The sequence below is a fragment of the Corvus kubaryi genome, unplaced genomic scaffold, assembly GCF_017639235.1.
Source record: "Corvus kubaryi isolate FWS band 111438036 unplaced genomic scaffold, C.kubaryi_AGA036_p1.0 70, whole genome shotgun sequence".
NCBI classification, from domain to species: Eukaryota; Metazoa; Chordata; class Aves; order Passeriformes; family Corvidae; genus Corvus; species Corvus kubaryi.
In genome coordinates, this window is record NW_024582058.1 from 3,626,575 (window position 1) to 3,653,062 (window position 26,488).

General features: G+C 45.1%; 1 long non-coding RNA gene across 3 annotated transcripts in view; it reads left to right on the top strand.

Annotated features, from left to right (window-relative positions):
- Nucleotides 1-26,488, top strand: part of LOC121674716 — a 158,490-nt gene that overhangs the window by 58,858 nt on the left and 73,144 nt on the right. Inside the window, exon 1 of one of the 3 annotated variants that reach the window (XR_006019802.1) lies at nt 9,410-9,485. The exons of the other annotated variants lie outside the window; for them this stretch is intronic. This is a non-coding gene — a long non-coding RNA (uncharacterized LOC121674716). Of the gene's footprint in view, nt 1-9,409; nt 9,486-26,488 lie in introns of those variants that run through there. 3 annotated transcript variants of the gene reach the window in all.

Sequence of the window (26,488 nt, forward strand, 5' to 3'; positions counted from 1 at the left end):
ATTTTTAGTGCTGGTCTAAAGGCTTTTCCTGAGAGTCAGTGCTTTTTTTATGGAAGATAACTGCATTCAATATATTGAAAACATTTATTCTGTCATGCGTGGCAGAATTATTAGGAGTAGGAGACCCAGCAGAGGGAAAGAAATTAGGAGTAGGAGACCCAGCAGAGGGAAAGAAGAGCAAGTTGTGGTAAAGTGGGATGGGGGGATAGGTGTGCACGAGTCACTTGGTGGTCCCAGCCAGACCAGAGGGCAATAACTGGAATATTTGCCTTTGGGTGCTTTGGTCATATTCACCATCAGCTCCTGCCTCACCTAGGGAATATGTCTGAGAAACTCCTTCTTCCCAGCAGGGAGCAAACACCCATAGTCCTGGTGATTAGCAAAGAGCAAACAGAACCATTTCCCTGTGTCTATGCCCATGCAATTTCAGCATTACCTGTCTATAATTGCTTGAGAAATGTTTTACAAGCACCTGCATCAGGTGAAACATCTTTATTGTGGGAGACTTTCCTGAGGAGACTTCATAGGCTGCTGATCACTGGCCCTGCTTTAAAGCCCACTGGAGTCCATGGGAGGGATGCACCTTTCCCATGACTCCAGCAGCCTTTTGATCATGGCCACTATGCGAAAATGTTGTCCAGCACCCTGGAGTTGGCTCCTCCAAGGTGTGTTTTGTGTGTGCGCTGGGCCAGACGCTCCCAGCCCCCCGCCATGTGTGGGGAATGGTCTGTGGGACACTCAGGAGCAGCCACATCCAAGAGAACAATGGGTGACGTGGGCACGAGAGGGTGAACCCACGCACTCAAATGCTGTAGTCCCTTCCAAACGTGTGAGGCACTGCAAAGTCCCAGAGCTCCATGGATGGGCAATACCAGCCACCCTGCCAGGAGCTGGTGGCTCAGGTGCCCACATTTTCTTGGCTTCCTGTCCTTGCTCAAGACTCCGAACCACCGACAGATACCAGGTCAGCCTCTGGTATAGCAGAAGAGGGATTTTTCCGCTGGCGTATTTCACTATGGAGCTTTGGTCCTGCTGCAGCTGGAATCAAGGGGGGTTGGAAGAGTAGCTCATCCCTAGGAACGTGGTGTGGATGTGGAGAGTATGAGCCATTGCATGATTTTTCACTGTCTTGGAAACAAGGAAAGCATTCGGGATATTCCCTGAAGAACTAAGGCACAGTCCAAAGCTGAGGTGACACTCACCTGGTGTAAATCAGCAAGGACCTGCTGGTGTGGATAGCGCCCATATCAAACATGCCAGCATTTTTTTTGCAAATACCGCTAAACTCCTTTCCCCAACTGGAATTACTCACGCTAAGAAAATGTGTGATGTCCCAAGGACTGACTCATTTGGCATCCAGAGCTTCTAGCCCAGTATCTCTCCTGCCAGGACTTCTACATTATCAGTTCCATTCATTCCTCCCGGAGGCTGATGGGGTGCGATAAAGCAGATGGCCAAAGTCCCAAACAAAGGTCAGGCAGGACAATTAATGACAAGCCGACAGCCCCACAAAGGCCGTGGGCCTGGGATAATGCTGGCTCTGGAGAGCTGCTGACAATAACATAAAGCTGCTCCCCTCACAATGGGGAGATAAGATACAAGGCTGTAATAGGAAAGCAATCATCACAAAATGCCATCAATTATAGAAAAGCTGCACCAGCGGGGGACTGGTTCAATATTGGCTCTGTTGATGCCTCGACATCCCTTGGCTGCACTTTCTGCGTGGCTTCTCACGGCGTGCCTGGTTGGGCACTGCAGCAGCTGAGGCTCCCTCACCCCAGTTCTTTCATCAGTTTTTGGCTCGGGAAATTACACCGAATAATATGCTTATTCAGGGTTTTATATCTGGGCACCTATTTTATTACCTTTTATAATGCCTACAGGGTCGGATCAGCTTGCAGCAGAACAAAGCTAATTACACCTTTCATTACCTAAATATAGCATAATGACAGAGTTTCATTCAAGTGTGGCATTGAGCTGAGAAACCTCATGGCAGGCCAGGACAATGACAGAGGCTATTGAGCTCCACCTGAATTGCTGCTGGTGCAGCGAGAGTGGGGCAGGGTTAATGGACAGGTCATTCCCTAAATTACAGTATCAGATGGAAACTCGCAAGGGTGAACACTGCTCCCATCAGCCACTGTATCTACCAGGGTCAGGAGCCTCCAGAGCCAGTGTTAACCTCTTGCCTTCCTCTTGTTACCTGTGTGTGTATTCATAAAGTGTGTGTTGGTAGTTGTGAGACCTGAGAACAAACCCACCTGCTGGAGGTGTAAGAAGTGCAGCAGTGCTATGCTGAACCCTTTAGTTTTGGATAATCTTATCAGGGAGGCAGGATGGTTGGTGGCCACTTCTAGCACGGTTGGCAGTGTCTGTTTCTGGCATCTGCTCCCAATCTGTTATGGTCCTCTTGAAACTTAGTTCAAAGCTCCTACTCCTGACATGTAGCATTGCAGGAAGGTCTGTGACTGAACGCCCTGCTGCCACCTGCATGTTGTCCCCAGTGACATGGCAGGGTTTTCCTTTGACTTTGGTTGGAAGTCACTTCTACATCTCCACTATCCCTTAATGCAAACTGAGAGGTGATTTGCTTTTAGCTTATTCCTTTACATGTCTTTCAATAAGAAGCTTCCCTAGATTTTAATAAAGGGATGGTGAGAGCAAAGGCTGGTAAAAGCAGTGTTCATAAAAGTTATTATCAGAAACTATTTAATTTCTGCCAAAGCAAGCAAATCACAGAAAGTTTCTACTTTCCTTGGAGTGTTTCTGTGTTTCATCAAAACCAGAAAATGAGACATTTTAATTTGCAGATTTGTTCAGGAGTTGAAGAATATTCATTCCAGTTTTCTTAGGTTCTTACTGAGTACTTGTGTTGCGGTTAATGGGGATTTTTTCCTTACCTTTTTGGCTGAACAAAAAATATTTCTATCACAAGTCATCCTATCCCTCCCTAGTTTCTCCCTGAATGGTGAAAGGCATTGCTGGGCTGTAATTCCACTGTAGCAGTACTGCCTACATGAAAAATTATTAGGGCCAAAAACCTGCAACAGGAGACAAATGAGATTGTCTTAAGCCTTGGATGAATTTCCAGCTACCAAGAAGAGACACATGATCGCCAGTACTTTGAAGGCTGAGGTTGATACTGGTTTCATTTCTGAGTGCAGCAGAGATGTAGTTTATTTTCTTTTGACAGACTGATAGTTTTTTGACAAATTTCTTAGTCTCTGGTTTTCTTTACACTGGTTGAAGTCATCAGTTCCCTTTTCCTGTCTTTCCCATGTACTCACACTTCTCTTTACCAGGAGTTTTATGGGTTGGGAGATCCTCGAGTCAAAGGAGAGTTTGACATGCTAAAATAGGTGCTCTTCATCCACCTTCTCCCTTCACAAAGGTACTGGTGAGGTACTTGAAGAGTCACAAGTAGAGATTGAACTTTTAGAAATGTCCTTTGGTTCAGAATATCCTTCCAAAAGATGGAATATAAAGTTTTCAGTGGCCACCAGATTATTTATTAATATTGATGTAATGCCACCTTTAGTGTCCATCAGAATAGACAGAACATGACTGTTCCTTATGTTGAGATTTTGGCTCTTGTGCGAGCTACATCTTCTTAGGCCTTCTTGGCACTTCTTTGTTCTTTCTCCTCTCCAAATTCCTCCTTGTTACTCAAGTTGCCCCTTTGCTTAGGGCTGGACACAAAGCAGCTCTGAGGCCAGTGCAAAAAAGGCCCTTGGCTCTGTGGTGGAAGCACCAGGGCCACAGATGAAAGACTTCCAAGGTTTGGAGGAGCCAAGTGCTTTGAACAAGGTCGTAGGGAAGGTGTCTGGTGGGATAAAAACTGGACACAGTTTTCCAGAGCTGTGGATTAGCAGCCCAGCAGCTGCTCCCATCTGCAGGAGATGCCAGGGCCGTATCTCTGACCTTATCCAGCTCAAAGTGTTGCACAATCTGTGTGCTGCCAGCCCAGTCCACATCTGGATGCAGCTCCTCCCTGTCCATAGCACTGCAGCCTCCACCCTCCCCGAGCTGTTTGTGAGGCCCTGGGAAGGATCCAGCTCGACAAAAGTGGAGGTTTATCTCCTCTGGTGACTGCTCTCTACAAACCAGCATTGTCTCACATTCACTCACCTCAGTGCTTCCTGAGGGCAGCAAAGAAGAGTCTTACGCACATCCTTACAAGTGAACTTTGAAAGAGCTTCAGAGACCCTTGAATTGTTAATTGCCAGGCACTTGGGCATTTTTGTTCTGGAATAACAAACTGGGAGAGTCCTGCTCACTCCTGCTGCACATCCGTGAAGCTCCGCAGGCTTGAGCCCTGTGCCCCTGTGAGCAGAGCAGGCATCCTCCACCCTCCAGCCGGGCTTCCTGGGATGCTGCTCTCTCTGGGTCCCCTCCCGGTCCCTCTGGCTCTCACCCTCGCCTGCTCCAGGGGCCACAGAGTGCCCTGTCTCCATTTCAAACCGGGACCGAGTTTGCACTGGCTCTCGTGAAAGCCTGGCTGGATCAGGGCATGTTGGTGGGGTTGGCAGGTTTTCACAGTCACTCTCTGGGCTTCAGATCAGCCAGGGAAATCCCAGCGGTTCTGAAAACACACATATGCTCTCTTCTTGCCCCTTTCTTTCCTCCTTTTTTTCTTTCCTTGGTCTGCAAAACCCTCCCAGCCTCCTTTTTCATTTCCCTTTCTGCTTTCGCCTTTATGTCTCCCCGCTGTTGTGGTTACATCCTCTGGTGATAACGGGAGTGACCCCATGGGGTGACCCTGGAAGATTATTACATTAGCTGTAAATTTTGAGCCTGGGCCAACCAATCCAGTAGGGATTGCAACTCCCATCCTGTAAGTGCAGGAGGATTAACGCTCGCAAACGTAAGTCCCTTAAAGCACTCCACAGACACCAGCGACCATTCCTTTCTCTGCAAATCTTTGTATTTCTGCCTTTAAGACCAGTTGGGGAATAGAGCTTTGCTATTCCTGTTGAGGTGGTGAAGGGGAGGAAAAAGACAGCATTCATGACAGTCGGGGCAGAGCTGCATTAAATAAAGCCTCCATCTTTCATTCTTAAGCTCAGCTCCAGGTCCTTGATGAAGACAGATTTTTCAATTAGACAGGCAATGTTTGTTCTAATATTTTATATATGAACAGCTCAGCTGACATCTTACCCAGATTTATGAAGGAAATCGAATACAAATGGGAGGTTTAATATAAATTTATTATTCAAATTTATCACATATTTCCGCAAATAAAAATTATGGTCGCCTCAAAGAACTCATTTTTTTCCGAAAGAAAGAAAGAAGTTGATGAAGTTTCTTTCCACCCGCTGAATAACAATATTGTACGTTAAGAAAGATCTGTCATAATATAAATTATAACACACATGGAATACATTTCCCATTGAAGACAATATTTCTTTCTTATACAAATGTTGCACTCCTTCGTTGAACTGAAAGGAAGTTCAGGAAGGTTGGCAAAACAAAGTCCCCCATTTTTAACACTATACAGAACAAAGTGTATTCTGCTGCCAATTACCCTTAACTGAAAATGACTGCAGCTTCTGGGAGACACAGCCAAGGGTCAGGGGGTGCAACTGCTCCCCAAAGGAACAGAAATGTCAGGCGACATTCACACTCCAGCTATTTAAAGAAAGGATGAAGAGAATTTAAGGGAATAAAAGGCCCTGCAACATCCATTTTAGCCATGGGGAAATTACTGCAATTAATGCTAGGCCATTTATAGCCCACGATTCCATACTTTTCAGAGGGCATATCTAATTTAGGAAGGGATTAATACACCACAAGTTTTCATCTGCAGTCAGGCTGAGAAGGAAATGTGGGAAAACATGGTTTTTTGCTAAATGAGAACGAAGTACTAGACTGAAAGATTTATATATTTTGGTTTCTGTAAACCAAATTTTTGCTTCCTTATTCAGTTGTGGCATTGCCGTGGTTTAGCTGCAATTCCAGCCTCCTATTTTTCATTTAATTTTTTTCTGTTTACCCGCTTTTTTGGACTGGAAAACAGTATGAGATGTGAAAGGTGATCAAAACACATCAGAATACCTCCAATGTCTCTCCATTTTCAAGTAGCAGAAAAATAAAAGAGGGGAAAGCCTGAAAGGTCCTAGTAATAATGTCAAAACCATTTGTGTGTTCAGTGTTTGGGAAACCTAAAGAAAATAGAGAATCTCCAAGAATGTGTTTTGTCTGTCGGCGTGTTTCACTGGATTTCTGTTATTTGTTGAATTCTGTTCTAATACTCTCAGTTATAAGTGTGAATTTACAAGTTGTTCAGGTACTCCCATGAGAAATTGTGATGTTATTTGGTGTCCCAATAAACCAAACCCCAAGCAGATGCATACAAAGACAAAAAGTCCTATATTGATGCATATATGAATTAATGTGTATTAATGAGTATGTAAATCAATGGCAGAGACTGGAGGGATATCCAAAGCATGGGGGTGACTAACCCTTCATGATTTCAATGGGATATGGCATCCCTTCAGGAAGGAGAGGGTTTGTCTCACCTAAATTTATCCACCTACAGAGGCTGATGCTCAGAGCCACATGGGAACCAGCCCCCTGGTGCTCCCTGGGGCAGAAAAATGGGCTCTGAGCCCAGAGCTCACCCTGAAATGGGACAAATGAATCAGCCCCTAAAAAAAGCATCTCTAGTTGGCCATGAAGTGGGGTTAGAAGGTGAGCCCAGCTGCAGAGGTCTGGCCTGGGGGATGTGGCTCCCGTCTGATTTTCCTATCTCTAATTAGCTGTATCAGCAGACACTTAAATGAATTAGCAGGCCCAAAGTTCCTGTCCCAAAGAGTCCAGATTTTAGGTCCAAGTGAGTGTTTTGCTCTTTGCTGTTTTAGCTGTGCCCCCTTCAGTAACACTACGGGGGAAAGCCCATTCCAAGTCCCTAAGTCACATACTTGGATATTCCCTGCTCAGTGCTGCTAAGGCTGAGGGCCACCTTTCCTCACTGGGCAGAGGGAGATTTCCAGAAGACACCTAAGATCCTTCCCAGCACCAGGTCTTAAAGCTTTTTAACCCAGTTCATTTCAGGATTGAGGTCTCCTCATTCAGTTGGAGAAAACACTCTCAGGTCCCTGTTGATCCTGGTACTAACTCCTACTGAGAGTAACAAAAGCACTGTTTGAGGAGCTTTTGAAAATCATATTTACCTTCAACTTAACCACTGTAGTTGGTCAAACACCTTTAAAAACACCACGTGAAATACTGGGCAGCGTAGAGCTGAGCTGTGCTTAAATACCTGTAAACCCCAGAGTGTGCTTAACTTAGAAGCACAGGACTATTCCCAGGGCAGATTTAGTGGCTCTAAATTAATTTCTACTGACTATGCCACATTTTATCATGTATTTTTTTGTACAGGAACCACTTCTAATGTCAGTTGCAGCTGTAAATCAGAGGAAGCTGTTGCTAAATCAATACGCTGAGGTGTGACATGCAATGTGTGGCTGCAAAGCCAGACCTTCTGCCCTGAGATAACAACGTAGGAACAGCAGTGAGGGGATTAGGGATCTCTGAGCTGTTTGCTTTCATGCTAAGATGTGCTGTAAGGCAAAGCAGGCAAACAGAATCAGAAAAAACAACAACAGGAAAGCTGACATATGTCTTGCAGAGTCTTTTAGATGAGTCCTTAGACGTCCGGTTGTTTCTGCTCATGGTGTTGCATGGCCTTGGGGTTACAGGCTTGGCTGGCACAGTCAAAGGCCTCTGTTTATCTCAGACTGGGGACACAGAGAACTCCCTATGAACCAAGGAGGAGAATACTCTGTGAAGAAAAGGTCTGTAACAGCACCCAGGGCATCCAGCTGGCAGGTAGGGTTCCTGGCTTCTCATCCCAATCCCCAAGATTATTTTGCTTGGGTTTCACTTTGTTTTGGTTTGCTTTATGCCAAGATTGTTTATTGTAAAATACAGGAATACTCCTGGGAGAGCTCCCCGCACGCAGCTGAGAGCTCTGACCATGGGACGGTTGTGCAAAGGGCAGAGCATTCCCATCTGTGTCTGTCTACGGCTGGGATAAAACAAGCTGTGAACCTTGACCCTCCCAAAAGGGCTCTGGGCATGAAGGGGATGGAGGCAGCTCCCCAGCTGCTCTGACTCAGGTGCCTTTGGCACACCAGTGGGGCGGCACTTCACACACATCTCTGCTCAGCACCCTCTGTGCCACAATCTTGGTAGAGCTTATGGACACCATCCTGTCCACCCCCTGCTCTGAGCAGGGACAGTTGGAGCAGGGCCGTGTCCACTCAGGGTTTAAATACCTGCACGGATAGAGACTCCATAACCTCTCTGGGCAACCTGCTCCAGTGTCTGGTCACCTGCTGTCACCAGGACTGTATTCCTGGTAATTACTTGGACCTCTTCTATGCTTCCTTTTTAGGGCTCAGTTTTATCAGGAGCTCTGTGTTCATCCATGCAGACTCCTGCTGCCATTGTTTTTCAGATTGTTGGCATGGACAGTTCTTGAGTTTGGAGAAGGTTATCCCTGAAAATCCACCAGCTTTCCTGGACTCCTTTTCTTTCCAGAGCCAGACAAAACCATCACTGCTGAGAGAACAAGACAATTACCTTTCTTGACTAATTTCAATCCCCAAAAAATCAGGGTTGAAGTAGTGTTTTTTAATCTCAGGATCTAGTTTGCTCCTGAAAGATGTGAAAATTAGGAACGCATCAGTCTTCCTTCACTGAGCTGGTGCCTTTGTGCTTTGGTGGCAACTATTTGTTATCCAGACAAATGTAATATTTTCATGTGTCGTATTTGCCAGGCAAGACCAGTGGCTGAGGATGGGCTGCAGGAGCTCCCAGCTCCCATCTCTCTGCAGGGCAGGAGTTGTTTACAGCTCTGGTTTGGCTGCCGGCACAGCCCCGACTCTCACAGAGCCATATTTTACTAGTGCTGGATGAATGGTCTTCAAAGCTGTGTGACATTCTGTGCTTTGCCAGGCTGCTCATCTGCAGGGTTTTTTCAGTGTCCATAAAATTCATTATCATTGTAGCTCTGCCTAATTAGCCCATAAATGTTCCAGCATAGTCCATAAATTACCCTGGCCTTAAAGGGCTTATCTGGTTGGTGTAATAAGTAGGCCTATACACTGGGTTTTTTCTGTTATAACAGTCAGAGTATTATTTATATGACTGGGACTGAACTATGCCTGAACTGGGAAAGAAGCACTACACTATAAATAAAGAGTATTTTACTGTCCAAAGACTTTAAACCTGGTTCAGGGCATGTTAGCATCTGCCTAAACCATCTCATTTTGCTTATTCTCTGCTCCAAACAAGTAGAGAGTGGACAGACAAAGTATATCCAGAAATACTGATGTACAGTGATCTACTGCACAGATAGTCAGTGTTAGAGGTTCTGAGGGCATTTTGTGTTTTGACAGGTCAGTGGGTGCACAATAACATGTTACAAGATCCCTGGAGCTCAGCAGGAGGTGCTGAATTTTGTTGTGGAGCTACACCAGGTATGTTTTAGCATATACATATTTTGCCATGTTGTCTAGGTTGATCTGTAAATAATATGGGAGGAAAAGGAGTTTTGTTTCTAAAAATGTGAAGGAAAAAATTATCGGTGTTTTTTAAGCAGTCTGTTCTAAAATTGACATTTGTTAAGTGGCTAAAGTATAAACTCAGGTCAAATACAGAACACAATGGCATTTTTTTACTTTGAAAATTAGCACTTCCAGAAAATTCTGTTATTTTAATGTTTTGGTACTTTATTGAGAGGTCATTTTTAAGGGCTTTCATTTTTTTATTTGTATGAAAACAGCGTTGGAAAGGGAGTTTTTCTGAGACATTCAAGGCCCCCTCCAAAGCCCAAATCCAGGTGGATGCCTAGAAAAGCACCCAGGGAGGGAGGCAGGTAGGTCTGTGGTGCCCTGGCTCCTTTCTGCTCTCATGAGGAACACCTGCACACACTACACAAAGAGCCACCCACCCACCTCAGGTCCAGGGCACTCACCTGCACACTAAACAGGCTGGAAGGGAACGCCTTGGCCACCAGCTGTGCTGCTGTGCCTTTAGGACAAATGACCAGGGTTCAACCCAGCAGAACAAATGCCCCAAACGCCGAGATTTGGGGGTTATTCAGCAGCTGATTTCAGAGCAGCTGAGAAATCACCAGGCAAGGCTTGTACCTTGTTAACTGCTCCAGGTGATCCACATTAAGGCAATTAATTGGCCCAGAGCAAGGAGTGCTGGGAGGTTGTGCCCTCACAGACCATTTGCAGCAGTACCCACAGCCATTTCTCCTCTTTGCTCCTGGAGAGGGACTGAAGATCTGCCCTGTCCCAATGCTGGAGTGTGGAGCAGACCCCGGGGCTCAAGGTACAGTGCTGGGGAGGGGGTGCCACCAGCCTTTGTGCCAGGTGTGCTGTGGGTGCCCTTCTGAGGCGCTGTGAAGGATAAGGTGGGGAGACCCAGCCTTGGCATGTGCCGCCTGAGAGTAAGGGGTGCTCCGGTGGCAGATCAGTGGTGTGAAGAGAAGTTTGCCTGGCTGTGTTGATGTCTTCAGAAAGAGCTTTACCTTAGTAGCTGGAAGGGAGTTGGGGGAGGCCTGTATTGAAATATGAGCCCAGTTCTGTGTCTTAAATACAGAAATATTGTCCCAAGTTGGAGGAATATTTTTCACTGTACATGCACAAATAATGCAAAGAGATGGATTTTGTGTGAACACAGGTCTGATATCCAAGTTATTTCCCTACCCAGAATGTATTTGTCTTCTGTGGTGAAGACAATTTGATGGGAAATAGTGGGGCTGGGTTTTGCTCTTGCTTCTGCCAGAAGCTCCATTTCTGACCACAGATAAGTTGTTCTCTATCCTGTTTTATTTCTGCATTGATGAATTGCAATCAGTGGTGCTTGCCTGCCTGCCTGGCTGCTTTAGGTGATGAGGGCTTAAGGTCACGTGTTACCTGTGGTTGCTCTGCAGCATCACCCTGGGCCCTGCTCAGGCAAGGCTGGGGAATTGGGGTGTCTGTGCACTCGACACAAATAACAGCAGGTGTCCTCACCACCTGCTGGGAGCTACAACTCTCCCCTTAACTTAGTTTTTAAAGGCTGAAAAAATGTGATTTGTAGGGATGCTCATGTGGAGGTTGTTTTGCTTTTTAAAAACAAAATCAGTTTTGAAAACAGCTCAACTATTGCTTCCTCAAGTGTTTTTCCTCTTTCCCTCCCTCCTCCTGACAAACCCTCAGCTAACCCAAGGGGAATAAGTTTCACGAAGGAAATCTTTTTCTTTCAGCTGATACTCCAAAACATGCATACTTTTGTTGCTGTGTGCACAATTATTTTGCAACTGCGAGCACCATCTCTGCACCCAGGACGACTTGTGGTCATACAAGGCTTGTGTCATGTCATGTCTGAGCCAAAATCTTCAGGGGAAGCTGCATCCAGCCACACACCTGCATTTCCTGTGCTGTGGCTGTGACTGTTTCCTTTATCCCTGTGCTAGGACAGGATGGATATGTGTAGTTTGAGACTTGTGTTGGGGTTTTGTGGGTTGTTTGTTTTTTTTATGAAAAAAAAGCTCAGGAGAAAGATTGACAAACACGGGGTGCTTCTAACAAGCACCACTGCGAAGAATCCACCTCAGGGGTAGAGGGAACTGTGATGTGTTTCTCACCATCGCTTTTCCTGGGTCTAAGAGTGCCAAGTAGTTACTGGTGCAGTTCAACAACCATCCTTTCCTCCAATATTAACTACTCGTAGTTCTGAGGAGCACAAGATCTTTCCAGTGTTCAGGAATAATTTTAACACACTGGAATGTGTTTTCTAGTCATATCTGTTAGCATTCCAGCATCTCCCACCTTGCAAGATGAACTCCGATTCTGCATGTTCTTACCTGTGTGTGTGTTGGACTAAGGTGACTGTATTATATAAGGTCTTGGGAGTTGTTGATTATAAACATGCAGAACTTTTTTGACTTCAGGCCTCAACACTACAAAAGAAGTTGGGTTTGGAGAAAACCATTTGAGCAATGTAAATTCACCAAGGCAGATTTTACAGGTGGGGCTTTTAATTATTTGTAAACAGAATCAGGCAGCATATCCCTGTTCAAGTATGCACCAAGTAGTGAAGATTCATCTGTGGTTACACAGTCGGTGCTATTTACATAGCTGTGATTTTTGGTAACTAGAAAGAATTTATTTTCTTGAAGCAAAGTCAGGATTTCTTCAATGAGAGACCAGGTCATGGCTCATTCGAGGCTTGCTGTTGTCTTGTCTAAGAAGTTGGTAGGTGTTAAATTTTCATATTTAGGAATGAGGCAGACTTACTGGGAATATGTTTTAATATTCTCCACTCCAGGGATGTGAACTATGAGATGTATGGTTTGCAGTTTAGATGCTGGATTTTATCCACTTTCTGGCAGTGCTTTTCCTGTTAGAGCTGAACCAAACATTAAATTTTCACTTCAAATACTTGAATAGGATCATAAAGACAAAAGTATTTATTCTGTAGGTGACATGGCCAGCTTCTGAACTGGCTTGACTGGGAGAAAATGATACGTTTGGTTTACTTTTCTCCTGTATCTTGTGAGCAAACACAAACTCTGTGTTTTCCATCTGCTGCTATCCAGCGGATCCATTTCCCAGAGAACAACTGTCACCTAAAAGTGGTTCTAAGTAGGTGTTTCCCTACATGTCTTCAGCAGTGAGTAGGTGCAGGACTTAGAGAATCTTACTTCCTAGGAAGTGTTTTAACTTCAAATAAATGGCAAATCAAAACATTAAAGCTAACATGCTCTGATTGTGGCACCGAAATCACCCTCATTGGCTTCAGCAGGACATGGCTAAACCTGTGTGTTTTTGTCAGAGGATTATGAACTGACTTTAGCACTTTCCCAATCTTTGGATTCTTGCAAAGGCAGTAGCACGGGATTGTTCTGTAACAGTGTGGATGGATTGATTGCCTGGCTTTCATTTCCCTTTGTTTCTCCCTTCAGTGTATCTTTGTGCTGAGCATTTCTTCTATCTGTTCTCTTCAGATGCTATTGTGTTGTCAAAAGAGACTTTTGACAATGAGTCACCCAGCCCTTGCAGTGATGAAGTATTTTTGTTTTCAAAAGCCTTCAGCAGTGTCCCTGCTGCTCCCCACCAGGCAGAGTAACACAGGAGTTGCTCTAAATTATCAGATTTCTCCGTCTGCTCCGTTTTGGGTGACACATTTATGGAGAGTCCAACCTCCCCACCTCCCCCGGGCTCACCAGCAGCTTGTGAGCCTGCTGGGGAATGGATTGGTGCTCTGGAGTGGTCACTGAACCTTGACAAGTGGCTCCACTCAGACCTGGGAGGCTGGAATGAGATCTGGTACTACTACAGAATGTCTGCTACTCCGGCATTCAAAAATATGATGGGTGAAATCCCGGATCTGCCTGAAGTCAATGGGAATTTTGCCACTGACTTCATCACAGCCAGGATTTCACCCAATTTATTTCCCAGCTTCCCGGTGCACGAGTATGCAAGGTCAGGCTCTCATCAGGGTCCCACCGTGCCACAGTCTGGAAGCCATTTGCCAAGTCTTGTGGAATTGTTCTGTGTTCTCAGTAATGAAATTCAGTGAGAATTCTTGCCTGTGCCTTCATGGGTCAGGAACCAGCTCTCAGCCGATCAGCACAGCTCGCTCTGTGCTCATGGAGGGTGGACTGGGAGGCTGTGGAGGTGTTTACTTCTTGCACAGTGTTTGCTCCGGTGGGGATTTTTTTGGGGTCTTACTTCTAACAGCATCTTTTGGAGCTTGTCTTATGTGGAGAAGAAGAATTTGGCCTTTACCACAACCCTTAACTCTTGCAGGGTGTGTGCATGTGTTAATGCCTTTTTTTCTATAGATACGCTTGATCCAAAAAATGTGGATTCTGGAATTTGGATGCAGCTGTAAGTGAATGATCTGGTTTGGGAGGTGGTGTTGATCCTGCCTGCTCCATGAATAGCCCTTAGCTGCCTTTTTCCTTGCCTCTTGGAGATGTTCATGAGGCCCATTTTTAGGGTCATTGTCCAGGTCTCCCTGTTGATTTCTTTAATAATACTGAAAATGCAGTTTAAAAAATTGTTACTTTGTCCAAGAAACTAGAATCAAACTAAACCAACAAAACCAGGGAAGCTCACTCTGAACTTCTGGGATGAGAGCCAGTTCTCAGCCACATGTTGTAACTGTATTATTTATGTCCTTATTTATTGACTACATTGGCACCTAGAGCTCCCATCTCGGCCTGAGGCCCTGTTGCAGTACATGTGAGAAGCATAGTAAGGGTGAGTCCCTGGCTGTGAAGACCATATGAGACACAACAAACACAAAATCTTCCTATAAATCCCATTTTACATAGCAGGAACTGAGGCTTCTCTCGGGCAAAGTTGCACAAAGAAATGAGGGAGCAGAAGAAACCTAGAGCACCTCAGGTAGAGGCTTTAGAGGCAGTTCCAGCTCCAATAATGCTGCCTTGTGTCTTCTCCTTTCATGAATAAATCTTTCAGTTTTTCCCCTGGATCCTACTCTCCATTGTCAGAAGCAGTGCCACCTCTGGCACTGAGACTGAGAGGATTAAGGGAAGGGCAACGTCCCATTCCACATTTCCCTTGCTTCAGTGGTTGAGGGAAAATGTTAGTATTATATAAAAATAGTTTCTGGAATCAAAGCAAATTTATTTCAGTCAGGCTTCAAATACATTAGAGAAAAAGAAAAGATGGACACCAGTTATTGTGTATTGCAGTTTGGAATGGGATTTCCTATTGCTCAGGTACCTGGCTTTTCTTCTCCCCCTCTCTTTCCCCTGAGGTTTTCAATCCCTTTCAGCTCCAACTGAAGGTATGAACCTGGTTTTTCCCTAACAATGAAACACAATACCAAATTGAAGCTTCTTGAAGGGCTCATGAGAGAAGTGTGCAAGCATCTGGTTGACATTTAATCTAGAAATGTCAGGTCTCAGCATTTCCAACCCAGGCTGACAGCTCCTTGAACACCAAAACGTTCTTATTGAGAAAATATAGGGAAGAGGTGGATCAAAGACCAAATATTAAACTGGAAAAAGGTGTTTGTTTTTTTAAGTAAAAGCAGGTGTAAGCTCCATGTTTGGAAACCTTTGTGTATTCCTGATTGTAATCAGCATTACCATTGAAGGAGGGCAGTTTGCAGTGGAGAAAGCTGGGCTGAGGCTCTCTGTGAAGGTGGAGGTGACCTCCAGCAATCCTTTTGTCATTTGAGTAGGTCAAGCCTTGCAGCAGCTGGCCAAAGCTGACTCCAGGGCAGGAGGTCTCCAAATCCTCTCTGCTACATGCAGGCACTTGTCATTGTGGCTGTTCCTGTCCCAGAGGTACCACATTTGTGTCCCAGAGTACATTTGAGCCCTTAGTTTAGCAAAGGATTTGGGAGGGATGCAGAGCCTGCTTTCCACTGGCTCCCAGGATTGTCTAAGCCCAGCCTAATGGTACATTCCCTCTTCCCAGATCCCAGGACATGATGCTTCCCATGGGCTGGCTCTGGGCTCCTTGAGGCAAATGGCCAATGCAAGGTTCAGCTCAGCTCTCTTGCTGAGACTGAGGAGATTTAGTCATCAAGTCCTGGAAAAGCCCAGGCTTAAATGCATATTTAAATCCCAGTTACATCAATGAAAATGAAATATCTGCCTAGAAAAATGCACCTAGAAACTGCTTTGGAGACCTGGCTTGGACTGAGAAAGTCAGGCTTCAGTTCTGATTGAAAAGTTCAGCAAAAGTTTCTCTGTCCTTTTCTATGGCAGAGATTTTCTCTTCTCAGAAAGCAATATAAAAGTGAGAAACAACAATTTCTAGGAAGGTACTGTTTTTAGCAGAGTTGATGGGGGCTTTGTTAAGGACTTTTTTTTTTTTAGTATGATCTAGTCTTTTGACTGCATTCTTCTAGTTTTCACTTTCTTTATACCCCTCCATGCCTTTAATTCATTCTGATATGCTTCATCTTAAGGAAAGAACGAGCAGATGTTCACATGTTATTCCAGGTGAGGTTCCACCATCTGCCTGTGACATGACCAGATTTGTGTTACTTTACTCTCTGACCTCACATTCTCCTGGCTCTTTTCTCCCCTGCTGCCATGGCAGAGCTGCTCCTTGTGCAGCAGGCAGGGATGACGCACGCAATGTCCGGGTCTAATGTTGATTCTTCATCCCATAGGTCAGGCCCCCTAATGTGCTGTATCTAGCAAGAGCCATCAACACTTCTCCTCTTCCACTGCCTGTTCACCTTCCTTCAGAAAAGCTTTCAACTTAATGGGGTGTCCTGGTCCCGAGTGCAATAAATAATTTCATGTCTAATTTTCTTCTGCCCAGAGTCTTGCGATGTCATGTCATGGTTCTTATATCCAGCCATGGTAAAAACAGCAGGCAGGCTGGCTTTGGATGTAAAGATACAGGATCTGATCTGGTTTTTATTGGAATCAGTGATCAAGTTCTCACTTCAGCAGAGCTCATGACTCATACATGGCTCACAGCATCTCATTTGCACCAGTGAATGCTCTGGGTTAAAACAAAGGTCATTAGAAAATGTACCCAAGAGGTTAAGACCTGTTTAAATACACATTAAGGGATGTAATGTTTGAGGGGAGTGTAGTTAAACTGAGCAAACCTGATAGGAGACCATGTCTCCACAGCTTTTAAAGGATGCATCAGACTTTCTGGGCCTTTCTTTATTGCTGGTTGATCAATAAACGGGCTTGGCTTTGCTCTAGCAGGAATGGTGGGGTGGAGGGGGAATGGGAACAGTTTGTTTCAGGAAACAGTTTCATGTAAGCTCAGCTTGTAACAATCTCAAATTGAAAAGTTCACATGACTGGAAGGCAAAATCTTCTGGCTGAGGGCCAAGTAGGGAAAGGAGTGGTGTTTGCTGGGGGAGCTTAACCCCTCTTGGGGACAGGAGGAGTGGCTGGTGGGGAGATAAGTGGGTGCTCTCTGCACCCCTCTGAGCCTGTTTCTACCTTTCTGAACCCACTTTGCCTCTCATCCTCTTGAGGAGACTGGATCTGTTGGTGATGATCCCAAAGGGCTCTGTTTTCATTATTTGTGTCCATGTGGAGGCTCTTCTTAGGAAAGGTTTCTTGAGTACAAGCCATGAATGTTTTGGGTTTTTTTTTTTGTTTTGGTTGTTGTTTTTGTTTTTTTTTTTTTTTTTTGGTTGCTTGAGAATGACCCTTTCCAGGTGGCACAGGAGACTGTGGGATGTGCAGTGCTGGGACCTGTGGGGTGAGCTGGTGCCACTGTGGCCCTGTAGTGCTCCTGCCCATCTGAACCAGGCCTGAGCAGGCAGTGGGGTGATGTTTCCAGGTGTGCAAAAAGACTTCCCCCTGGTCACAATCATCTCATCTCACATCATGCACAAGGCATCTCATTCTGCTTCTCCGAGAAGGAAAGGCTGAAGGGGATAGAGAAGAGAGGGGCTGTTCCCTCTCCTTGTCCCTTGGAGGGTGTGTTATTTAATTAGGTACAAAGGCTGTTAAAATCAAAAGATTAAATTGGAAGTCTGCTTGATTTATTACAGCCTCCAGCAAAAGGAGGGAAAGAAATTCCGACAAATGTTCAGTTTTAGTTCATGTCTTTCGCTCTTGGATAGAAAAGAAAGAAAGAAGCAGGAACTAACTTTCCATGTAAAATTCAGTTTTTGTACAAAATTTTCACTTTGGGATTTTGTTTTCATTAAACTACCAAATTACTGGGTTTAGTGAAACCTCCAAAGAGAGAAGGAATTAGAGCTAATTACAGATCATGGAAGAAAATATTTTGTTGGGGTTCTTTTCTTTGTATCTTTTCTAACTCCTTAAAAAAAGAATTCCAAAACGAGATATGTCTCCTTTTATCCATGTATATTAAAAAAAATTCTTTTGAACCTCCACACAAAATAATTGTAAATTTTGAACCAATGATATTCCAAGCTATTGGAAGCATTTTTTGCTCTTTTACCCCAAATTCAATGTATATGTTAATACTCATGTATATGTAAAAGTCACTTTGCCCAGGTTTACGTTTGTTTTCAGAATTTGGATGTATTTTGGTGGGGAGCCGGCTTGAGCCCCAGCTCCAGGCTCTCTCTGCCATATGGAAGTGTTTGCAGATGCGTGCTGGGGAATGTGGAGCTGAACCATGGCTCCTCATCGAGGAGCTCTGCTGCCTGCTGAGCATGTTTGGAAATCCAGGGATTTAGTTGAGCAGGATATCTATTTTCTAGGTCAAAAGCATAATTTGGCACTCGGCTCTGGTGGAAAGTCATGGAGAACTGGCTTCCTACCCACCCTTTGTGACACTGAAAGTGTGTTTCTGAATGACTGAATTCAAGGGTTTAATGCTGGACATATGGGGGTTTATGGTCTTGGCCCAGCCCTTTTGTATAAAGAAACTGGCGAGTGGGAGTCCTGGGCCAGACAACAAACTGGCAAGATGTCACAAGGAGCTGGTGTGTCAGCACTGGGTACAGCCACAGCAGAGAGAGCCTCTGCACATGGGCTTGTCCCACAGACCTCCTCTTCTGCATGTCCATCTCCATGCACTGCACACGGGCAATGCAGCTGTGACATGAGGAAGCCCCATCCTTGCACTCCCAAAGCATCCAGCTTTGCCATGTGCTAAGTGCAGTATGTTATCAGGCCCTTATCATTTACGAACGCTGTGCAGGCACATCCAGAGAGTCTCCCCCCAATCCTCAGCCTCCCCAGCACTAGGGGAGGTGGTGCTCCTCCACAAGGGCCTGTGGTGACAGGACAAAGGGGAATGGCCTAAAACTGACAGAAAGTAGGGTTAGATTGGATATTAGGAAGAAATTCTTTAATGTGAGGGTGGTGAGGCTCTGGCACAGGTTGTCCAGAGAAGTTGTGACTGCTCCATCCCTGGAAGTGTTCAAGGCCAGGCTGGATGGAGGTCTGAGCAACCTGGTCTAGGGGAAGGTGTCTCTGCCCATGACAGGGGAGTTGGACCAAGATGAGCTTTGAAGTCCTTTCCCACACAGGCCATTCTGTGACTCTGTGGTAAAGGCTTTCTTGGTTTGAGAGTCCTTTGAGATAGACACACCAGAGGTTCTGGAAGTACCCTCTATGTGTATTGCTGGGCAGCCTAGGGAAACTTCTTCTTTCAGTCCCTTTTGTGGGCTTCAAGTCTGGGAATGTGTCTTGGCTGAAGAGCTGCCGCTTTAGAGCAGCAACATGTGGTGGTCACCTGTGGGGTGGGAGGAAGCAGCTCATTGGAAGTCAGCTGCCTTGAGTACACAGTGCTTCATCATTTTGTTTGCTTAATTGAAAATTACCTTAGCAATACACAGTAAATATTGTTAATGCTACTGCAAGGATGTGTCCAAGTTGATTCAATCCTGAAACCAGCATGAAGCTGGAAAAGCACCAGCACTTACGTCATCCTTGCTCGTGACTTACGCAATCAGAGGTGGTTTGCAGCAGACTTAGCAAAAGGTAGAATGAAGAATTTGACCTCTCTGGCTAAGCTGGGTCTGAGCAAGGCTGGGTCTAGGTACAGCACTGAGGTCTGAGCTCTTAAATGAACAGATACCAGAATTTTGTAGAGGAGCCCCATGAGTTTTCGCACTTCCATGTAAAATTTCCATCCTTCTGGAACACTGAGGCTTGTGCTGTTTGACAACACACACACGTGCAAGATCAGCCCGGGCTGTGCAGAATCAATCGGGGATGCTGTTTGTGTCTGGAGAAAAGTATTTAATCATTTTCCCAAAGATGTCCCCCTGATATGAATGGTAACAGGATGTTTATAACAGAGATAAGGCTGGGATGAAATCCTATCCCTCTCTGGGAGCTAATAAAAGCAAAGATTTGGAATTAAGTATCACTTTCTCTGAGCTGCACACGAATGAGGAAATGGGGTCAGAAGGGCAAGCTGCAACATTGTAGGCACTTTATCTAAAACATAAACATTACTAGAGTGCATTCTGGCCAAATTAACTCTCTCAGATCTGCCATGTTAGCATTCCTGTAGTACTTAAGCCTGCCAGCTTTGCTGCTCTGCTGACTGAGGGTTGAACTCCAAGTTGGGGTTGACACTTGCAAACAGGGCTCTGAGTGGGGAGGGTCTGTTGAACCCTTCTGCAATTAAATATCCTCCAAAGAAATGCCAATGTCTTTGTGAAAAAGAAAAGGGGAGAAAAAAAAAAAAGGTGGGGTGGAGTCACAGAAATACGATCTGCTCTGCTCAATGCACAAACCCCTGAAAAGTGGAGTTTTCTTTGCACAAGCAGTAAAAACAGGAGTATTTGCTTTGCTACTGTTCACTGCAAAGCACTTGGATCAGAGAGGCAGGGCTTGAAATTGCAGCCTCCTTCAAGTCCACAGTGAGCCTTTTGATACCACACTGGGTGGTTTAGCCCTGGGTGATGTCAAAATCTTCCTAAAATCAGGATGCAACTTTGGGGTGGGAACACTGCAAAGTCAACATCATCTCTGTTTGAGAGATATCACGCGATTGCTGCAAGAGCTGCTCACAGATGCTCCAACCAAAAGCAAAATCCCCTTGTGCCAGGCAGTGTCCAGATGTCTCTCACAAAAACAGAAGGACAGGAAGCACATGTTATCCCCATACATGTCACAAGGGATTGGTGGAGCCGATGCTATCTCCACCATGAAAGCAGAGGTGCAAAGGCCTGCAAAGAGGAGGAATAATATTAAAATTAGCACCTTCCCAAAATCTGACAAGCACTTGGGAGCTAAATTACTTCCTTGTTGTGTAGGGAGGAAGCAGAGGAGAGCAGAATGTGCTCCACTCCTTTCCGTGGAGCAGATGGCTCCCCACAACAGTTATGGACCTCAGCCAGGAGGGATGGGGAGAGCTCTGCCCCAGGGTTCCATTCAGGCCTGGCTGCAGCTGGTTGAGTTTGGAGTATCTGTTCCACTTGAAATGCTGCCTTGTTTTAATATTTTTCTTAAGTTTTCATTCTTGTTCAAGATTAACATCATATTTTTAAAATGTATTGGGCAAGAAACCTTCTGCACCTTTTGCAAAAATCAAGTCACACCCACTGCCTGGAGTGAAGGGACTGCTTAGGCTTGGGGCTTTTTGGTTTTGCTTTTTTTTTGAAAGCGTAGATCCTCAGGATCTCCTAAATACCTCCATGGTAGTGACCACTCTTCCATCTTCAATTCTGCAAAACCGTGAGGTGGTCCTAAGTATCCCTTTCTGGGATCCCTGGGAGTGTTACAGCAGGGAGGTCAATGGGGCTGGGATTGTCACCTCCAAGGCGCTGTGTGTATGGTAAGGATACCCTGGAGGTGCAAGACTGAGGAGACCTGGTGTCCTCACAGTTCCCCTGGTGGGAACCCAAAACCCATGGCAACTCCCCTCAGCCCTGCAGGGTTGTCCTCCAGTGGATTATCCCAGAACCTATCCTGGGTATCAGAAGAAGGATATCAGTTTGAAATTCCTTCTGTAAAATGGCCTTGTGTCAACTGAATGAGACTTTGGAAATTAGAGAACAGTAATATAAGAAATGTTTTTATAATCACAATAACCTCAGTTCTCACAGCACTGTGAGCTTAAATGCTCCAGAGTTAAATGGATTGTCCAGAGTCTCACAAGTAATTGGATGGGACACAACCCAGACTCAAAGTCCCAGCCCTTGCTTTTAGGACACCCAAACTACCTTTTTTCCTAGCTCCTTCCTGAGAAACCTCTTGAGTTTGTAAACTGCCTGGTTGGGTGCTTTTTTTGGTGGTTTTTTTTTTTTTTTTTTTTTTTTTTTTTTTTTAAATACAATCACTTGAATTCTTATCGTAATTCCTTATCTATGGCAAAGAGCAGTGTAAATACCTCAAGTAAAATCTCAGCTGTGCTGGGAACAGCTAGTCCTTGTTAGCTGATGGTGGTTTATGTTGCAGATAGCAGTTATCTGAGGAGGCTTTGCACAGCAGTGTAAAGCCATTCCTTTGTCAGCTGAGGTCCATCAAAGTCCTGTGGAGGATTTGGCTGCTGGAGCATCCTGGTAGGGCACTTCCGTGCCATTGCAAGGTGCCTTGGCAGGAACTAAGGCAGCCATTGCCTTGAAATCTGAACTCTGATGCTGTGAATTAGAGGGGAGTGTTGTCTCCAGCGCCAGCTGCCAAGGGATCGTGCTGCCAGCTTACTCCTTTCCTCATTTATTTCCCAGTGGACCAGCTTCCAGCTGGATCCCAGCCCTTCAGAAAGGGGAGGAGAGTGGAGGCTGTGATTTGCTAGAAATCATTCCTGTAGAGGAAAATGGGAGTGGGTAAAAAGAGCTGGAAGAAGTTCTTCAAGTAATTTATAAATCCACATTGCTGTCTGGAGATGCTGCTGAGCATCCCATAAACCTATCCTTTTTCTTGTGCTGTTCCCTGTGGTCCTAGCATTGGGCATTGAAGCCTTGTCAGATAGGTCACTTCACACTGGCCTTTTACTTTTTTTTAAGCACACAAGGAGTTCCTAAGGTTTCAAATCATGCAGTGAAACTGCAAACCTTCCTGGGCTTGTCGGGAGCTGTGTGACAAAGCTGTCAGTATTTGGGAGGAATCACCAGCAGTGTGTTAATCCCAGCACTCACACAGATCTCGCTGGGTGAGATCTGCTCCCCTTCCAACACGTTCCTTCCAGTTTTCTTTCTAAACCACAATCAAAACTCTCCTGTATTTTGTTTGAGATTTGAAACAGGCAGTGGTTCATTGATTTCACATAGAGGGCTTCTGTGCAGGGGATTGTGCATTCGTTAAACTACTTAGGGCTGGTCACCCTTCCTCATCCAAAGCCCTGGAAGAAGCCAGTGGGGTTTCCATTCCAGCCACCCTACAAGGGGAGGGGAGCGGTGCTGGTGCTGCTGATTGTGCTGGGGCTTTGGGGTCTCACTGGAGAGCTGGATGAGACTGCTCAAATAGGGAGAGCCAGCCAAGCTGGGGAAAAAGTCTTTAACCTTGTGTCTGGGGCAGAGATCTGGACTCCAGACACATGCCTATGGAAGTGTCCACCTCCTGCCTGTGGCTCCTCAGGCTGTGACATGTCTGGTGTGTTCTGGGCTCAATATCTGGTGCTCAGAGTGAACCGGGGACTCCAGTCCTGTGTTACATCAGTTGTCTTTGTTAAAGTATCTTATATTTTGCAGCCCCCACTTTAAGAGGGGATTAAAATAGTCCAGTACAGCTTCCCAGCTTGCCTGGAAGCTGTGTGCTTGGTGAGGTCCTTGTGCCTTCATCTCCCTGATCCCTGTCTTCTCTCTCCCAGGGCAGCTCTTGTTCCCCATTTGGGCCCACGTGGCTTTGAGGTACAGCACAGCCTTGCTGGGCTGGGGTCAGAAACACCCTCCCTTCTCCACCACCTCTGAGGAGCTGTCAGAAACTTGTTTTAGAGCTTGGCAGTGCCTTGGGTAGGAAGCCAAGCTCCGTGTCTGAAAAAATCAGTACAGGATCCTGATAAATAGGTCTGTCTGATGGTGCTTCTATATTTGGGGTTCTGTTCCTTGTGGTTGCTCAGAAAGGTTTGAAAACATGCGCTGGAGAGACCAGCAAAACATAAATCTATCTTGTTTCAAATTTGCAGTTAGTAAGACAGTCTCATCCCTCAGTGGCCAAGCAAGGATTTTTGAATGCGTCGTTCTGGCAAAAATTAATACCTTCTTATAGCTTCAGGGATAAGTTTGCACCAGCTTACCCTGAGTGACTGAGTTAACATGCAGGTCTGCAAAAAATACTTGGATTTTAAGAAATAACTAAAACCATTTTGCAAACATCATAATTTTATTTAGCTGGGGCTGTGTTACACGACAGACTTTCTACCCCAGCCACCTTGACTGCAGTAGCAGTAGGGTATGTTGGTTTCAATATGGCTTGCTACTTGCTAGAGATATTTTTTCTCTTTTTGAACTGCATTCATGAATGAGTTTTGTTTGTGCGGGTAGAAATTATGCATGGAAAGCTCCCATTCTAAGCAGTGTTGGAAATGACCAAATTATAATTTCTAAACCATAAAGGCACCCTGGATTTAATGGAAATTGTGAAAGCAGTTGAGAGATCAGGCCCTAAGTTCTCACTCTACCAAAAGAGTTGAAGACTCAGGTGGGCAGGAGCACCCAATAAAGGTAACCAGGGTTAGTCTCAAGGCGGGGGACCTGCTTCACTGTCACTTCTACAGGGATCACAGGTGACTTGTGCTGAGTGCAGTTATATCCAGCCTGGGGATACATGTCCCGCTCCCATGTGGCTGTTTTCCCTGCAATATTTAGCTAGGTCCTAATTAGGCCAGAGAATGAGGTTTGGCCTCCCTGGCCTTTGGTTCTGCTGGTGCAAGAAGGGACCTCCCATCCAAAAATGCCTTTTGACTGTATGTGCAGGAAAGCATTGGCAATTTGCCTCTGTGTTTCTGTGCTCACACAGAGCCTGGCACAGAAGGGATCTCATGGGAGCAGAGGAAACTGGGTCCTGCCACTAACAGCAGCAGTAATGATAACATGGGAACTGACAAGTTACCACTTCCTCTTCTCCTGAACTATTTCCAATTCTTCTGACTAGGAAAAAGTCATTAATGTGTACCTGTTCTGTACAGCTTTGGATCCATCACTTCTCTTTGCCTAAATGCACATTTTACTTAAAGCCAAACCCTGACGTGAGTTCCTACTGAATGAGCTTAAACATTTCCCTAATATTCTCCAAGGTGCCTGTCTATGAGTACTTTAGAGCAGGTAAGCTTCCCAGAAAATATTGTAGTCAATGAGTTTTACATCACAGGCTCCCTCTCGCACTCTTTTCCTGGCTTTTTTTTCCTTTTGAAGTGGAAACTGTATTCATTTTCAAAGTAGCCATGTGCAGTCAGCAAGGATGAAAATAAAGGTAACTGTCAAAAATTCTGCCAGGAGGGATTTCTCCACTTTAATTCCTGCTTACATTATTAAGACAAGTAAATTATCTTTTCATGGAATGTTTCCTTTTTTTCTGGAAACACTACTGATAAATGATGTAATATTCAAGGCCCTTCTCCACAGCTGTTGGAAGCCCAAAATTTCATTTCTATTCCCTTCACCACAAGAGGTGCATATGCCAAGTAAAACCTTAACCTGACTTTCATGATGAAATGTGATGGTATCACAGAGGGAAATGAGGAATCTACAAATATTATTCTGAAAGTAATGGATTGATTGAGCTCCTGTATTTTTTCCTGGGTATTTTTAGGAGCCTGCTTGTGTTGCTACAGGGATTAGGAAGAAGCCAGGCAGAGTTCTGAAATGGTAGCTGAGAGGGGCTTTCTCTGGCTGTGACCCGAAATACTATTTTAAAACCACCTTGACAGGAACAAGCTATAGCTGCTGTGTCAAAGCAGAAAGCTGCTATTTTTATCACTGAATTTTTAACCAGTTCTCAGGAAGGGCTTCCTTTCTATGCTGCTTTCAGGTTGTCACTTGCAAAACCTACAGGACTTCTTTGATATAATTTAGGAAGATGGAGTAGCTCTAGCAGAAAAAGCTCACTGACTGACAGGATAGTATAGTGGCTTTTTGTGAAAAGGGATCCCCTTTCTTCTGGTTTTTACCCCCCCTCTAAGCTGTCCACTGAAACTTGAATATCAGAGGCCACTTCTGCTCCATATCTAAAATAAATTAGGTCAGTTGTTGACATTTTAGCACAAGTAGCTTATCTTAGGGGTAAGAGCTGCTTAACCCATTGCAACAGGCAATGAATACTTTTCCCCCCACCCCAACATAAACAGTCCCTGGACTTTCCAAACAGTGTTTGGGAAGGTCTCTTGACATCTGACACTGTGCAATTTACTACTCTTGTCAGGTGAGTAGGTTAGTCTCTGGTGACCAGCGCTGGTCCCTGCTGCACTGATGATGGGTATTTTAATACCTCTGCCCAGCACCTTTCCTCCCTCTGTGGACAGAAGTTCCAGCTGCCCATGAACCATCTCTGACCTGCTCGAGGGCCTTGTCCTCCTGAAGGTCAGGAGAAAAATGACACTGTTTAATCATGTAATTGATTGGAGCCTCCTCATTGGGCTCTTTTGTGTCTAAATGAGCAACCTTTAAGAGGAAAGTTGCTTTGTAAACTTGTGGCATTTTGTGCCAAGGAGGTTGTGGACACAGGAGTTGAAAGGTGTGGGATCGCCTAAAAATTCTCATACTGATGTGAGGAGTCGGCCCATCTCTGGCTGTTGTTTTTCATGCTCAATATGCCAACTTAGCATCCCATCACTATGTGCACAGCTGTGTATTGTCAAAGGGGATCTGGCAGAACGGAACCAGGATTAAATTGCGTAAGTAGTGTGAATTTTGGATAAGGACCCAAGTGTCCTGTAACCTGGTACTTGGCAAATTTTTACTGTTGCTGCTCTTTGACTCCATTTGTCTGGGCAGTGCTCATTTTAAATGTGGATATCAAACCTGAGGGAAATACAGAAGGAATAGGTGTATTTTAAGGGTTCAGGGCTAGGTAAATTTTATTGGGTTAACTAACAAGAAGAAAAGGAAGAAAAAATACTCTTTTTCTCTGGTATATGCACAAAGG